A 16353-nucleotide genomic window follows, 5' to 3' on the forward strand; every position below is an offset into this window, starting at 1 on the left:
TAAGTATGCTGAGAATAACATGAGCTACGTTTCTCACTATTGAGAGATAGATTTACAAATGGGTTTTGATTAAAATTGGAGATGCTAGTATAAACTTATAAATAGTAAAATATATTGAAATAGAAATAGGTATAAATTCTGCCTAGTGGAGAATTTCTCACCACACGTATAACAAATATAAACATATATTCTCTAGCTCCGTCCAGTGAGAGGGCCTGATAGTAGTGTCACCCCAATAGTTATCATCTATATTTTGGCCTTTAAATTTCCTTCTCAACTTAAAAGGAAACAGAACCGCATAGAGAAGTGACTAGTTCCAGAAAAAGTACAAAATTAGCCTGGAGTATTTTTTTTTTTTCATTGCCAGAGGACATGTGTACTCACCACAGAGAGGGAGAACTCACTATTCAAGGGTATGATCATGCCACAATCCCTTCTCTTACATTTCTTCACCCTTTCAGAATCTGAAGCACACACAACATGCCCAGTGAGTTGTTGAAGCTGTTGGTGCTGAGACTTGAACCACAACTGGCATGTATGATCCGGCTCCTTTAACCATTAGGCTGCAGGGTCAGCCCTCTGGAATATCTTTTTGAGATAAAATAAAGAAGTACTAAAACCTGCTGGGATATGTTAAAAGAACACAGAAATCAGCTTAACAGGGCTGCACTGGCCAAATTGGAACGATTTCATCATCAACATGAATAGAGATGCTAGCACATTAAAATCACGAATACAATACGTATTCATCAGTATATATTCATATAAATGAATGTATGAATTTAAAAATTGAAAAAATTGTATTAAAAGTAGCTATTTACTTAGATGCAAATCATCTTTCAATGAAACACTTATAAATCACAAAATTTGAAAAGAGTAACTACACAATGGAGAAGCTACTCATATCAAGCTAGTCAAATACCCTTAAGAAAAATGAAATAAACTAATACACAATTTGATGGGAGGCAATGAGTAAACACAGACATTTTGTTAACATTTCCACTAAAGAAATGTACATAACTTATATGTAACTGTGAAGAAATGTTAAACAAACTCAAACTGGGAAATAGTCTACAAATAAATCACCTGTAGTCTTCGAAGTTTCAATATTATGAAAGTCAAAGAAAGACTGAACTAGTTCAGATCAGAAAAACACTGAAGGGTCATGACACCAGAATGACCAGTTGGTGGTGGGAAAAGCAGGCCAAAGCAATGGGAGGAATGGGCTAGGATGGCCATCAGTGCAAGCCCAGGACTGTTACCAACATGCCACCGCACTCTGGGGTGTCCAAAAGACGGGGTGAGGAGAGATCCTCCAGTGGGCAGTGATGATGGTAAGAATGGGCTTGGACTACTGGATGGTGGTGAATGACTGCTCTGAGTATTTAGAGTCCTGGGAAGGAAATATCAAATATTAGAGTCAGAGACCTCTGGGAACGAGGATGTGGATGTAACTACAGGAGAGTGTATGAGGATGACTACTGTGTCCCATGGTAGTGCATGCCTAGCAGAAAGCATAAACACAGAGGAGTATGATTCAACCACTCGGTGACAAGTAGCTTCTGCCATTGGCCATTTCAGTGCCTGCACACTGGCCTCACGAATTCAGGAGCCCTAGTGACAGCCAACTACAAGTATTCTCTATGAGACCAAACTTCCTACGAATGCTAGTAAATGTCACACCTTCTAGCAACAGGGACTAGTGAGAGTCCTAGACACAATGCCATTCTTTGAAGAAGAGTACAAGCAGGCACTTGGTGACCAGTTGACTGCATTGAATAACCTCAAGCCCAGGAAGGTCATCTATTCATATTGCTGGGGTTGAGACCATGGCTATGATTTGCCTAAGCCAGCAGCTGATTTGAAGCAGAAGCACCTCCACCCTTAAACTTTATGTTACACTTGCTTCCTCCTTTTGCCCAGAGTAAATACAGTGATTAATAGTCTTACTGGCTTTGCTAACTAGCCCCAAATCTTTGTGTTTAGATGTTCCTTAGCAATGTAACTACTAATCACCAGACCTCTGCCTGGAGCCATGGGGACCATTAAACAAAGGTCTGGAGAATGCCCTTAGAAATAATTAACCAGCTGGATTCAGCTTCTATAACTCCTTTCACATAGGAACCCCACTCCCTTTCCTCTTCACCCCCTCCTCAGTTTCTATTGTAATCACCATATCAACCCAGAATTCATGGTGATTTTTGCCTATATAAGCACCCCTCTCCTTTCAATCAGGAACTGCAGGGTTTTGAGAGACATGAATTCCCCTCCCTCTATGTCATCAGCTTACTCAATGAACTCTAATAAATGTAGGTATGTCTAGATGTCTTCTTACTTCTCACTAATTAGACTATAACAGATGCAAATTCTTCTTGAATTTTTACCCCATGCATGGACAGACTATAATATCATCTTATAAATGAAAAGGTCTACTTTATGGAAATTTAATGTAGCAGTAGTCCCATTACCCTGGGATCCACTTGTCCCAGCAAATACTATACCACTCAAATATGCCAAAATTAAAGAGCAATGGAACAGTATTTGTAAAACAAGAATAAGGCACCAACATAGAGAAAACACTGCAAAGATGAAGCAACGGCTTCCATTATGCCATGTATTCCTTAAGTCAAATGTTCCATGGTACAGAAATCAGGAGGTAAGGGAAAGATTGACAACAGGCAACTGACCCTGGTTATCAGCAGGGTCTAGAGCTTCTGATCTACCACAGAGGCAGGTGATGCATGGGAAACCTCCAGGAACTCCACTGCTGATTTTAATGCTATATGGACAAAGACCACAGGGGTTCTCAGCTCCCTGAAAGATAAGTATCTGAGCCAATGCACCAATTAAGTCCTCCAGTACCTCTAAAGGCACTGCTGATGAACAGAAGAATTGAGAATGGGTGATCAAGATGGAAGACGAGTGTCAGGTATGAGACTAGGTTCCCTATTGCTACCAAACTCAAATTAGGTTCCTTCACCCAAGTGCTACAAATCAAATCACAGTCATGTGGTGTGATGAAGGAAAGTCTAACTTTATTGCAAAGCACAACACAAGGAAAGTGGGCAGCTCATGCTGAAAAGACCATGTCTCCCCAAGGTGTTCTCCACATGAGTTTTTAAGGGCAAAATTAGGGGCAGAGGTTCTAGGCATATGATCAGTTCAATGATTGGTTCAAGAGGTTGTGATCATTTCATGGGCATTCTTGATTGACAAAGGCTTAGGTAATCAAATGTCTGTTCAGGTGTCTGGAGCCATTCAGCCTGGGGTCTTTGAGCTCATAGTCAGCAGTTTCCATCCTACAAAATATCTTACATACTGAAATGAAAACCTTACCTTTCCTTTAAGTGAGAGTTTTAGAGGTCAAATGGCCCTCATTCGTGGCCAATGTTGTTTTATTATCATAATCAAAGACTAAACACTTACTCCTTATTTCCTCCTTACTCTGGTACAACATAAATGAACATTGCATTCCACTTTGCTTTTAGTTCAGCCTTTAATGATTTTCAAGTTTGTGAAATTCTTACTTTTTCTTTAACAGAAGAGGAAACTGAAGACCCATCCCTCTTAGGATGTCCCTGCTCAGTTTCCTTATCAAGAGGTATAGTGTCCTCCTATTAATCTTATTCTTTTGAAAGTCTCTAGGAAAAGGGAACAACTAGTATCTTGGAGGGGTTGTTTCCAAATATAATTAACTCATTCTGTGAAGTAAGCAGGTAACAGTAGCACAGCCAGGGAAGCATACACTATGGGACCAGCCAGGCTCCCCGCACAGACAAGGCACTCATTTCCCCAGCTGCTGGAAGAGTTGGTGTCTAATGGATCACAGAGGACTTCCTCTCCAGGAATTTGCCCCTTTACCAGGGTGGCCAAATTTCTTGGCTGGTGGATGCGAGTATATAGAGGCATAGACCCCTTGCTTCAATTTAAGACAATCCTGAAGATGCATGTCAACTTCAGAACCACTTGGGATTAATTTAGGGCTCTGTTGCATTTGTTTGACACATCAACTTCTTCCTTTCCTGCTCTTCTTCCCCTCTCTCTCTCAGGAGTGTTTTTTTGTTTGTTTATTTTCTTTTTGTTTGTTTTATTTTTTTATTCTAAATTCCTTTTTAAGGAATTTAAATTTAAAGAATTTTCTGCACTCCAAAGCTGATTTCAGAGTTTGTTTATTGGATAACCTGATTGCTATGGCCTACACATTTATGTCCTTTCAAAATTTTTATGTTGAAACAATAATCCCTACAGTAATGGTGTTTCCAGATGGAGCTGTGAGAGATAATTAGGTTTAGATGAGGTCATGAGTGGAGCCCACGAGATGGGATTAGTGTCTTGATAATAAAAAGAAACTAGAGCCTGTCGTCTCCCTCCCTAAGCTCCCTTTCAGATGAGAATGCAAGAAGCAACCATCTGTGGATAGAAGGAGGACCTCACCATGATGTGAGATTCCAGCCTCCAGATCAGTGAGAAATAAATATTTGCTGTTGAAGCCATCCAGTCTATGGTATTCTGTTATGGCAATCCAAATGGACTAAGACAGTGATCTAAGAAACATCTAACTCATATGGATAAAGGAGGCCTATAAACACATTGGAAATGCTTGAGTTTCATCCAGTTTTATTTCTCAGAATCTTTTAGAACAAAGTACAAATAATACCAATGAGGGACCAGCAGGTGGTGTGGTGGTTGAGGCACTGGACTCCTACGTGGGTAGGAGTCTTGGACCTGGTGGCCTGAAAATCACAACAAATAAATAGATAAATAAATAAACAAATGTTTTGAATAATAACAACAATGAGAGGAAAGGAGAGCAAAACCCAAAGGGAAACGAATGAAGAAGCGGGAGTAGCAGGCCATTCATAATGGACCCCTAATGTGTCTACTAGAGCGGCTTCACATCTCCACTCACATTTCATTCTCGGCAGTCGCACAAACAAGTTGTCTCAGTTTCATAGTGGAGGAAACTAAACGTCAAAGAATTTTAATAAATACATGACAATTGATGTTCTTAAGACCTGAACCCAACACTGATTGACTCAGTGCTTCCTAAGATTTCTTTTTTCTTTAAGAATTTTTTATTTAACTTTACTTAATTTATTTATTTTCATTTGACCAGAGAGGAACAAAGAGAGCAGAGAGGGAGAAAGTGAGAAAGCAAGGCACCCGGTCCAGTACTTGAACTGCAATTGGCCATGTGGAAGTCCAGCGTCCTTAACCACCATGCCACCTGCCAGTGCTCCCTGATCCCCTGTGAGTTTTAAGCTGCTGGATCCTGGACTTGAACTGCAGTCGACTATGTGGAAGTCCAGTGATGTAACCATTATGCCACCTCCTGGTCCCTCTTCTTTCTTTTTTAAGAGTAAGGGTCAAAGGAGAGAAGATTGGGAGGAGTTCTTGGTGATTAATTATAAGTGGCTCAAGTGTCAGAATTTAACACGAATAAGAACAGCTAAATTTTATTAGTTATTCCATGCCAAGCACTGTATTAAGTTACTTAAGTGGATTTTGTCATCTAATCCATAGGACCACAGCCTGAGGAGAGGTTACATTAACCACCTCGTTTTACCAATGAGGATATCTATGGTCAACAGAGTGGAGTAATTTATTCAGGTTCCTACAATAGCGTAGTCCAGTGACTTTCAACCTCCGAGGTCGAACATCTACAAAACACGTTAAAATGCAGAGCAGTGGGTCTTAGCTCTCGGGTGTCTGAGAACATCTGGGTAGAGCCTGAGCATCTGCACGCCTCACAAGTTCTCGCGTGATGTTTGCGCTGCTGCTCCGGGGACTGTCCTGGAGAGTCACTGGTGAGGTCAACAGCAAAGTCCAGGGTCAAGCTCGGCTCCAAAGCCCGAACATGCCTTGCTAAACTCCCAGCTCACAGACGTAACCTGGCTGGAAAGGAGAGCCCCGGGCTGTCCCAGCTGAGCTCTTGCACAACACTAAGCCAGGCGTTCCGTTCCGGTTTCTTCCCAAACTCATCACCAAGCCCTCTGCGAGATCCATGGCGACGTAACCACGTTCACGATGTTAATACAAATTCTCTTAAGAGAGGTAACCAGGTAACCAGGTAACCGTAAGCAAAAGAGTTCTAAAGGGAGACTGCACCGTAAGTGGTCCGGAGGTTTACGCTCTCCAGAGAAAGCAGGTGCGTTAGCCGAAGACCCCTGAAAACGAAGCGGGAAGCTCTGGGTTCACAGGTGGGGGGGAGGGGGGATGAGGAAAGGAAGTGCGCGGTGACCGTTCCACTTACTGCGATGTCTTCTCCATTGGGACACTGATTTTGTCCTTTTTTTTTTTTTTTTTAAGAGTTGTTTGTTTGTTGTCCCTCCCTTCCCCCCCTTAGGGCATATGTTCTTGCCGGGAAGAGAGAGACAGAAACAGTGAGAGGGAAATGGCCACGGCCACTCCGCAATCCCTCCTCCCCCATGCTCCTCTAGGGATCTTGGGCGCAGCACAGGTGCCTGGCCTGACTTCCAAGAGATCCTGGGGGCTCAAACGCAGTTGGCGTGTGGGGAGTCCAGCTGCGTAACCGCTACGCCGGCTGCTGGTCCCCACGCTTTGGAGTTGGAGATGAGTAAAGCCTTTGCTCTAACAGGGCCTTGGCATGGCCTGGATCCTATTCCCTGCCTCAGTGGAGACAGTGTTTAGAGAACGGCAGATTCAAAGTTGGGTGGGCAGCACCCCGAGGGCACGATCAGGTCTTCACATCGAGCATGCTCGGTGTGAGTGCCCGCCACAAGGGATCAGCCCCAGGCCCAAAATAACAGGACTGTGACACTAAGGAACTGAGGGAATCATCGTCAGGCCGGCACCCCAAAAGAGAAGCTTAGTTCTCTTGGAACTGCGGTGGAGATGTCTCAGTCACCCGGTAGGTGTATTATTACCTATTATCAGCATGCTAGGTAACTACGTGCAAGCAGAAATGACTATTTTGAAGGAGGGACACTACATGTTTTACAGTAGAATTCTTCTGAGAAGCCAAGGATGCTTTCAAACGCTGTTCCATTCATCATGGTACCCTTTGGGGAGTTAGGCAAATATAATTAAATCAAAGCTATCTCCATTGCTTTTAAAATGAGCTGACTTTTGACCTCTTTTTCCAAATACTCACGTAATACATAATCTATAAATAATCTTTCCTTTTTCCCAATTCATTTACTTTCCTTCAAATAAGTTCATTTTTCTACTACACCATTTAGAGATCATTCAGCTAGTGACTGGTGGGAGGTGGGGGACTTAGACATAAGCTTAAAAAAAGAGGATTAAAATGGTTTAAATGTTATTCTAGTATACTTTCAACATGAGTTCCTGAAGGCCATATGATTCCCTCACAGAACATAATTTTGATTTACTATTCACAGTTGATGAAAACTCACATGTCTTATAACTCTATAAAGTTAGAGGTAGATTTGTGAAAAACGAACCAGGTATGATTTTTTTTTTTTTTGTCTGTTTGATAGACAAGATGGCCCCCGAAGGTTATAGTTTTATTTCTCTGTAGGATATTAATGAGTTTCGTATCAGACTAAGCAATCTTATTCCCAATTTCTTTCCACTGACCTTATACATCTGAATTTTTCATATCCTCATTGAATCAGTTTTTTCATCCTATTGGTTTCTGCATTAATGAGTGGAGTAAAATTTTGACATGGGCTAATTACTTGTCTGAATATATTTTTTAACACGTTGAGAACCATGCATGTACCTATATATTGACTGAATCCATGTCTATTTTTTCAATATTTTCTTTCTTTATCTCATATTTAACTTGGATAAGAGGCAATTGTTTGAATAAAGCTCAAATGAACAGGTCAGAAATCATATCCTGGATATCAGGTAACTATACTTATGTTATTTGGGCCAGCTCCATAGTCTGGTGGTTAAAGGAGCAGATCTTGAATAACCAACGAGGGTTCAAATCCCTTCTCTGGCTGTTTGAAAAAACATGCCAGACACATGTATCTGAGTGCCCCACCCCAACAGAATCAAGAGCAGGAGGTGGCTTGCCCCCTGGGGGTGGTTTCTCCCTCTCTCTCTCTCTCTCTGGCAAGCACACACATCCTCTATAAATTAGAAAAGACTTATGTTTCCTCCTACCTTCTCCAGAGTTTTGAAAGTTAAAAGGTATTAGTAAAAAATTTTTTACTAAAGATTTAAGAAGTTTTCTATCAGCTAAATCAACTAAACTGCTCCCCTGAAACAGACCCAGATGCAAAGACTGGTCATCTTCCGGCACATGTTTCGCACTTAATGAGACACCGCTAGTCCATTGCAAAGTCAAGGAGAGGAAACTACAGCAGAATATGTATAATGAGATAAAAACATATTCTGTGCCATAACTGCAAAGTCCCTGTGCCTCGTACTTCCACCGCGGACTTGCGCCCTTCTGCAACTCAGCTCAGCAAGTATGCTGGTGAATAACAGAAAATGGAAAGGAACAAGGCAGAGACCTTGCAGACCTTTGGTCTGTTATACTCATGGATCTATTTCATTGGCAGGTATGGAGCACTTCATAAGGATCCACCTCGATCAAAACAGTCAATAGCGTTGTATGCATTGCACTGAGCGTACTATGCAGAAAAGTGGGAATGAGAGACAGAACAGAGACACAGCTGTCGGTGGGGGCTGTGAGAAATAAAAGGAGAGTAGAAATGATGAAGGCTTTTATATGGGGTTGGGCGTGTGTATGTGGAGGAGGGGGTTTCCTCTGAGGAATTTTACCTTTGAGCCAGGCCCAGAATGAAGTTGGGGAGTGGGAAGAGGCCGTGTTATTCTTAATTTATATTGGTCCAAAATAAATAATGATATAAATATGTGTTGTCTGGCTTACAAAAGTATTCTAGGAACATTTTTTAAATACTTAACTCTAGTAAAGTGATGAATGAGTGATAACATACTAAGTATGAATTTCTATCATAACAGAATCTAAAACTGATTCTAAAAATTAAAAGTGAAATGAATTTTTATCTTTATGTAAATACAGTTAAGTACACAGCAAAGAATTTAATAGAGTTTCTATTTTCTGTGCCAGAATCTCTTTGATTGCTAAAATTCAAGTCAAAATAATTACATTCTTGTATCTCTATTTGATTCCTCAAAATTATGTCAAAACGTATTTTGCTTACATTTTGTCCTTAACCTTGGCTGACATACTGAATGACTTGAGGAATTTTAAATATATTACTTGCCTGGGTTCCCAAAACAAGATTCTGATGTGCTTAGTCTGAGGTAGCCTGAGCATCGGGATTTTGATAGCTGCCCGGGCGATCCCACTATGCAGGCGAACTAAGCACACCCCTGTAGGCCTTGGCTTTACTAGACAATTTCCCGCATCTCTGCCTCCACCACATCCACCCCCATCCTAGGATGGAACCTAGTCTCCAAAATGAGGCCTTCCTTATTATGACATTTGGGAAAGACCAATTTAGTGAAAAACCACTCCTGCTATCACTTAAAGCCAATCCCCAAAATCATGAGACTATGACCATGTACTCAGAGCCTTTAGTTAGCCGTCTCTCATTCTGAACCTTAAAAAGATAACAGTACTTGATGAAAATCAGCAATGTGAAAACATATGTGTTGACCAGAGAGTCAAGTCTCATTTGTCATATCCATCAGCTCTCACTAGCTCTTCCTATTGAAGAGTCCATTTAATTTTATTTTTTTTTTTGCAGGAGTTTTTGCTATAGGGCATGTGTAGACAGAGAGAGACAGAGAGATAGAAAGCGAAAAATCACCCCCCAGGGGGGATGGCCACACCGCATTCTCCTCTTGGGATCTTGGGCACATAGGCACACACGCCCGGCGTGACTTTAAGCCACCGGGTCCGGGACTCAAACCGCAGTCGACTACACTGGAGTCAAGCGACATAGTCATTACGCTAATTGCTGGTCCCCATTTAATTTTTTTATCTGTAGATTTTTTTTTCCCTTTAGAGACCAGCAGTTGGTGTAATGGTTATGTTGCTAAACTCCCATGTAGCCGACCGCAGTTTGAGTCCTGAACTTGGTGGCTTAAATTCACACCGAGCATGTGTGCGTGTGTGTCCAAGATCCCGAGAGGAGAATGGAGGAGAAGGGATTGCGGTGTGGCCATCCTCCCTGAGGGGTGATTTCTCGCTTTCTATCTCTCTGGTGAGCGCATGTGCCCTATAGCAAAAACCTCTCCAAAAAAAATAATTTTTTCCCCTTAGAACTCATAGATTTCTTGTTTTAATGTGAACTATTCACTTTCTAGACTTACTCATTGCTATCATCCACAGATTTCTTTTTATTGACCTTTCGATTTGGTTCCGCAGTCGCTCATGAGCCATGCCTGACTTTTGGGGTTTGCCCCATTGCGCTGGAATATACTGTAAGTGACTTCCTTAAGGGAACCAGCAGTTAGTGTAATGGCTATGTCGCTGGACTCCCACGTAGTCGACCGCGGTTCATGTCCCGGACCCGGTGGCTTAAAACTCACGCCGGGCGCGTGTGCGTGCGTGCCCAAGATCCCGAGAGGAGAATGGAGGAGAAGGGATTGCGGCGTGGCCATCCCCCCTGGGGGGTGATTTCTCGCTTTCTGTCTCTATGTCTCTCTCTGTCTGTCTGGCGAGCGCACGCGCCCTACAGTGAAAATCTCTCCAAAAAAAAAGAGTGAGGAACCGGCATCTGTCCGTGTCCCTACAGATCTGAAAACTTTACAGTTATATCCTCCACTTGATTAATGATTTACCTGTGCAGGGAATTCTAGGCTGAAAACTATGTCCTCTTGAACATATTTGAAGATATTGTTCCTTTGTATTCTAACACGTAGTGATGCCGATAACTGTACTTTGTTTTTCTGCTCCTGCTAGATTGATTTTTTTTCCTAAAATAATTTCACGGTTCCCATATCTTTTTTTTTTTGCTTTTGTATATTTCACACGGCTTCTTTAGCATTACCTTTGCTAAATCTTTCACTGAATAATTATACTTTAATTTCACATTATCTTTATTAGCTTCTTAATGTTCCTTTCTCATAACACTCTATTCATGTTTTGTAGGTACAGGTTCATCTTGAACCTCTCTACAGATATTTATAGTTTTTCTTCCTTTTTCTGGTCTCTGAATTTTTACTTTTTTTTCTCTACCTTTATCTTGGTCTTCATTTTTTATATTGCTGATTTTCATCAAGTACTGTTATCTTTTTAAGGTTCAGAATGAGAGACGGCTAACTAAAGGCTCTGAGTACATGGTCATAGTCTCATGATTTTGGGGATTGGCTTTAAGTGATAGCAGGAGTGGTTTTTCACTAAATTGGTCTTTCCCAAATGTCATAATAAGGAAGGCCTCATTTTGGAGACCAGTTCCCATCCTAGGAACCCAGATTCTCCATATTAGTCAGGATTCTCTGGAGAGATCTATCCAGTAGGTGTAGAGACATGTAGAGGGATTTACTAGGGGAATCAGCTCGCACGATTATGGCAGTTGGAAGGTTCCACAGTAGGCCGTCCACAAGCTGGAACTCCTGGGATTCTGGTAGAGTGGGTTTCTCCAAGACCAAAGTCCTCAGAGTCGGGGCAGCCAAATGATGTGACTCACAGCTCAAAGCTAAAGGCCTGAAAACCTGGAAAGGCGTCAGTGAGTAAATCCTGGAGTCTGAAGGCAGACGAGTTATGATGTCAGAGGGGAACCAAAGTCTGTCTTTTTCTCTGTCTCAAAAGAGATCCTTTTATACTTACCTGGCAGGGGAGATACCATGATCACGAAGGTGGTTTTCCCAGGGCGAGGCTTATCCATTGCACTCCGGATGTGCTGACCCCTGCGATTTCCCCAAATGTGGGAAACTCGACTGCATAATTTGTGGTAGTGGGGGACTGCGTTCGCGCTCTCCCCTGATTAGTTGGTTTATAAAGGATAGACTCGTGTTTGTGTTTTACTTGTTCCTGTTTGTCTTTAGGGCACATGTGCCCTCTGAAGAGACAGAGAGACAGAGAAATCACTCCCCAGGGAGAATGGCCACACTACAATCCCTTCCCCTCCATTATCCTCTAGGGATCTTGGGCACGCACGCACATGCACTGGGCGTGAGTTTTAAGCTGCTAGGTCCAGGAACTGAACGGCAGTCATCTACATGGGAGTCCGGCAACGTAACCATTATGACATCTGCTGGTCCCAGAGATCCATTTCTTCAACTAGGTGGCTCTTGGAGCCTAGTTGATTGGACAGTACCCATCCACAATGAGGGTGGATCTTGTATGAATACTCTAGCCTACTCAGACTCCTTTGTTAATCCCTTCTAGAAACCTCTCATGGAAAAGGCATCTAGAATAAAGCTTTTTCTAGGTATTTCTTAGTCCAGTCAAGTTGAAACCCAAAGCTAACCATCATGTCTTTGTTTATCAATTAACTTAATCTCTTTAGAGAAGAGGCTTTTTTAAAAAACAGGGTGGTACATACTAGGAAACTAACAAGCCAGTGTGGAAGGAGGTAGAGAGGACTGGGCTGCCAGGCATGTGATCATGTGATCTGTGACAGACTTGTAATTAATCTCTTGTTTTTAGATACTTTTCCACCACCATATGAACTTAACTCTAGACTTTCTCTGAGTGCTGCAAAGAGAGAGCCTGTCTCCTGTATCTGTGGGTGTCCCTCTGGGTATTCTGGACTGACTCCATCTTCTCTGTTTGATTTGTTAAGATACTTTCATTAAATTCTGTCTTCCAGAAAGTTTTGCAACTGTCATCTACTGTAACCTCCCTACATATATTATTTCTTTCAAAGATCTTTCTCTGCTTTTACATTGCTTTTTCAAAATTTATTCATTTCTTTCTTTTAGGAAAGGGAGAAAGAAAGAGAAGGGAGAAGGGAAGATAAGTACCCTCAATGGGGTCTCAACACCGTGATTGCCTTCTCACTGCTTCCCCACCAAGCCTATCCTGGCTAGTCAGGATGATGGGCTGATATGCGTCTACCCGAGAACCACACCCCAAGCATTGTCATCCTGCATGCCACCATGGATGGGCCTCTGCTATTGTCAACGGATGGGAAAGTGTCGAGTTCGTTGTGAAGTCCTTGGTTCTTTGGGTCCAGATCACAAAAATTAGAGATCCGTCCCTAGGGGCAAAATGAAACCGCAACCATGAATGAAGTAGGTAGAAAAGAAGATTTAATAGGAAAGAAAGAAAAGGAAAGAAAGGAGGTACACCCAAAAAGTTCTTGGGCAGGCAGATTGCCAGGTGGCAACTGCACTCAGCACCGGTCAACTGTCATTTTATTACTAGAGGTCATGAATATTCATTAGTGGGAGGCCCTATGCTGCCTTTGTCCTTCCTTTGAATTTGAATCCACACGCTTTTCCTACACCTGTGCACCTTCCTCACAGGTAAAAAGTGAGGAACTTGATCACCTAATTGCACACACCCAATGCGAGCCAGGTTGCCCCAATTAGACTGCCCAATTTGTCCATCACCTTAATGGGAATTAGGGCGTTGACAAAAACACTTGTTTGGGTCTTTTCGATAAGAGAAAAATCTATGAATCATCCCTGTGTGCTTTCCTCAGGTCCCAAGGAGGGCCTCGCCCTCCTGGAGCCCAGAGCTAGATGAGCCTTTCGCTTTTCCCTTAGGGCTGCCCGCTCACGACTAACTAACTTAACTAACTGCCTACCGCACTATTACATTAACAGGGTCTTGGATGAAGAGAGACCATGAGTATGCTCATCACGCATTTCTGGAGTCAGAGATTTCATTCTTGTGTTTACCTCTTATAATTACTATTGTAAAAAACTGCTGAGGATGTGGATACTTGTCAGAGAGACAGAAAGGGAAAATGAGAAAGCACTCCGACCCCACCAGCACCAACGACGAATAGCCACACTGCAGTCCTCCTCCACGTCCTCCTCCTCTGGGGCTGTTGAGCATGCATGCACGTGCACCCAGCGTGATTTATCAAGCCGCCTGGTCGAGGACTCAAACAAAGTGCTGGTCATGTGGAAGTCAGCCACTTCAACCACCATGCCGTCTACTGCCCCTCTGCATATCATTTAAACTCGACCTACAGAAAGTCTCCAAATCAATTGTTTTGACTGGAACTTGAACCATCTACAACTGACAGATGAATTATATCAAGAGCTTCACCCTGAGTAGAATCTACCCAACTAATACTATCAAATTCTCTTTTCCATACAGTAGATGCAAGGACCAGAAGAAAGCTGTTATGTCTGATAAGTAGAAATCAGCCTATGAGCAACGTTTGTAGGAAGGTTGGGAGAAACCTGTACTCAAAGTCGCTAAGCCTGACCTCCCCACAGACGGGCCACTTGAATGCCTCCTGTAGTCTCAGCTGCACTTTCAGTTCATAAAACCAATTCTCCATGAGACAGGAAGAATTAAACCGTCTCCAAATTCCTGTAGTCTCTAAGGCTCTCCTCATTCAGCCCTGGGCTACTGCTTATTCCGGTCTAAGCAGCTTCCGTACCCCTCTCCGTGGGCCCTTCCTCCCCCTCTGTTTATTGCTCTGGGGGAGGCTCTGCTTGGCTGGCCACCTCCTTCTCATCATCTGCACAGCAAAGGCCGTTCAGCTGCTGCTGCCTGTCTCGGTTCTGCTGCCCGGACGTCCAGCTCGTCGCTCCTCCCTGTGGACTCAGAGCACCCCACGTGCAGCCTCCACGGCACTCACTATTCACAGCGCTGTGATGGCCCGTACTTGCCCGCAGCCTGCCCTCCTTTGTCAGCATCTGCTGGTGGCTGTTTTCTAGAACTCGTCTGGACCCTTTGACCATGATACAAGTGAATTTATGCACAATTTGGGAGAGGCTAAAGAGGATGACAAAATATCTAAAGCAACATTGATGCCCCATGCTGCAGTCTGAATATGTCACCCAAACTCATGTGTTCAGCCACGGTAACAGAATTAAAACAGTGAACGTTTAATCTGGTTAAAGTGTCGAAAGTGCGGGGCCTCTGGGTATGACGTCACTAGGATGAGGCCTCCACAGCTGTGCTCTGGTAGGTTCGTCAGCAGTGACACCAGAATAGCAGAAAGAGAAAGCCGCATGGATACAGATCACACCCTGCCTTCTGCCATTTTATGGTGCCTTTGGACTTGCCAGTAACCAGAGGTGTGAGCGGGACAAACCTTTAGTTCCTCCTAAGTCACCAGCTTCCAGCACTCTGTTAGCGATGCAGAGTGAGACACCCTTAAATAATTTTCCCCATCGCCTCTTCCTGGTGCTAATCTCCCAGTTCTACTGTGCTCCCCTGGGGAGGGGGAATGGGAGGACTGAGTAGATCTGGACAGGATCGCTGCTCCGACAGTTACACACTCTGACAGTCAAGAGTGTTCCCTCCCCACCCGAGAATGGAGAACATGATAGTGTCACCTTATAAGGTGTCTGAGAATTCCAGGAGATTCAACATGTTTGACACCCAGAGCAAGCCAAGTGCCCATTCTGGTTTTCCACAGGGCTGCCTCCTCTAATGGGCATAAGCTGGTACCAACCCCATGTAATTCGCTCAGCTCGCCCGTGAGAATTTGAATGGGTGACATTGGCGTGCCCTTGTTCTGGATCTTATTCCTTCTCAGCAGGCGGCATAGTGGTTAAGGTGCTGAACTCTCACATGACCAATTGTGGTTCAAGTCCCAGACCTGGTGTCTTGAAAATCATGCTGGGCACATGTACATGCATGCTCCAAATCCCAGAAGAAGAATGGAGGAGGAGGAGAAGTGGTTTGCAGTGTGGCCATCCCTCTTGGGGGAGGGTGATTCTCACTTTCTCTCTCTCTCTCTCTCTCTCTCTCTCTCTCTGGTGAACACACATATCCTATGGTGAAAACCTAAAGTAAGAAGCACCTATGGCTGAATAGCAACCTGGATAGGGTGTCATTTTAATCACTGTAAATCAAGGAATATTTATATTGTGGTTTAATCTGTACAAACCTAAGTTAATTATTTTAGAAAAGAACCACTACTTATTTTGAGTATATGGTAACTGAATATTAACCGATTAAAATGGAACGTTGACATTATTTTGGGATAAGCAATAACAGTAAGTATATGGAAAACATATTATTTAAAACAACACAGGTTAGTTTAATTAGAGTCTTACACTTATCTCAGCTTGTTGTAAGCACTTAGATTTTAAAAAGTTTCTGTAAGTACAATGGCAAGAGGTATTCCGGTAGTTTTTATTTTATTTTATTTTTTTTTTTGAGAGGTTTTTGCTATAGGGCGTTTGCGCTCGCCAGACAGAGAGAAACAGAGAGACAGCGAGAAATCACCCCCCAGGGGGAATGGTCACTCTGCAGTCCCTTCTCCTTCGTTCTCCTCTCGGGATCTTAGGCACGCACGCACACGCGCCCAGCGTGAATTTTAAGCCACTGGGTCTGGG

At 43.1% G+C, this 16353-nt stretch overlaps 1 non-coding gene across 1 annotated transcript; it reads left to right on the forward strand.

Annotated features, from left to right (window-relative positions):
* The first annotated feature begins 11696 nt into the window (after positions 1–11696).
* LOC114009650 (U1 spliceosomal RNA) lies at positions 11697–11860 on the forward strand. Its single transcript, XR_003551039.1, has one exon. It is a non-coding gene; the product is annotated as a U1 spliceosomal RNA (small nuclear RNA).
* Positions 11861–16353: the final 4493 nt, after the last annotated feature.

Source organism: Tupaia chinensis, unplaced genomic scaffold (assembly GCF_000334495.1).
Source record: "Tupaia chinensis unplaced genomic scaffold, TupChi_1.0 Scaffold000591_1, whole genome shotgun sequence".
Lineage (NCBI taxonomy): Eukaryota > Metazoa > Chordata > Mammalia > Scandentia > Tupaiidae > Tupaia > Tupaia belangeri.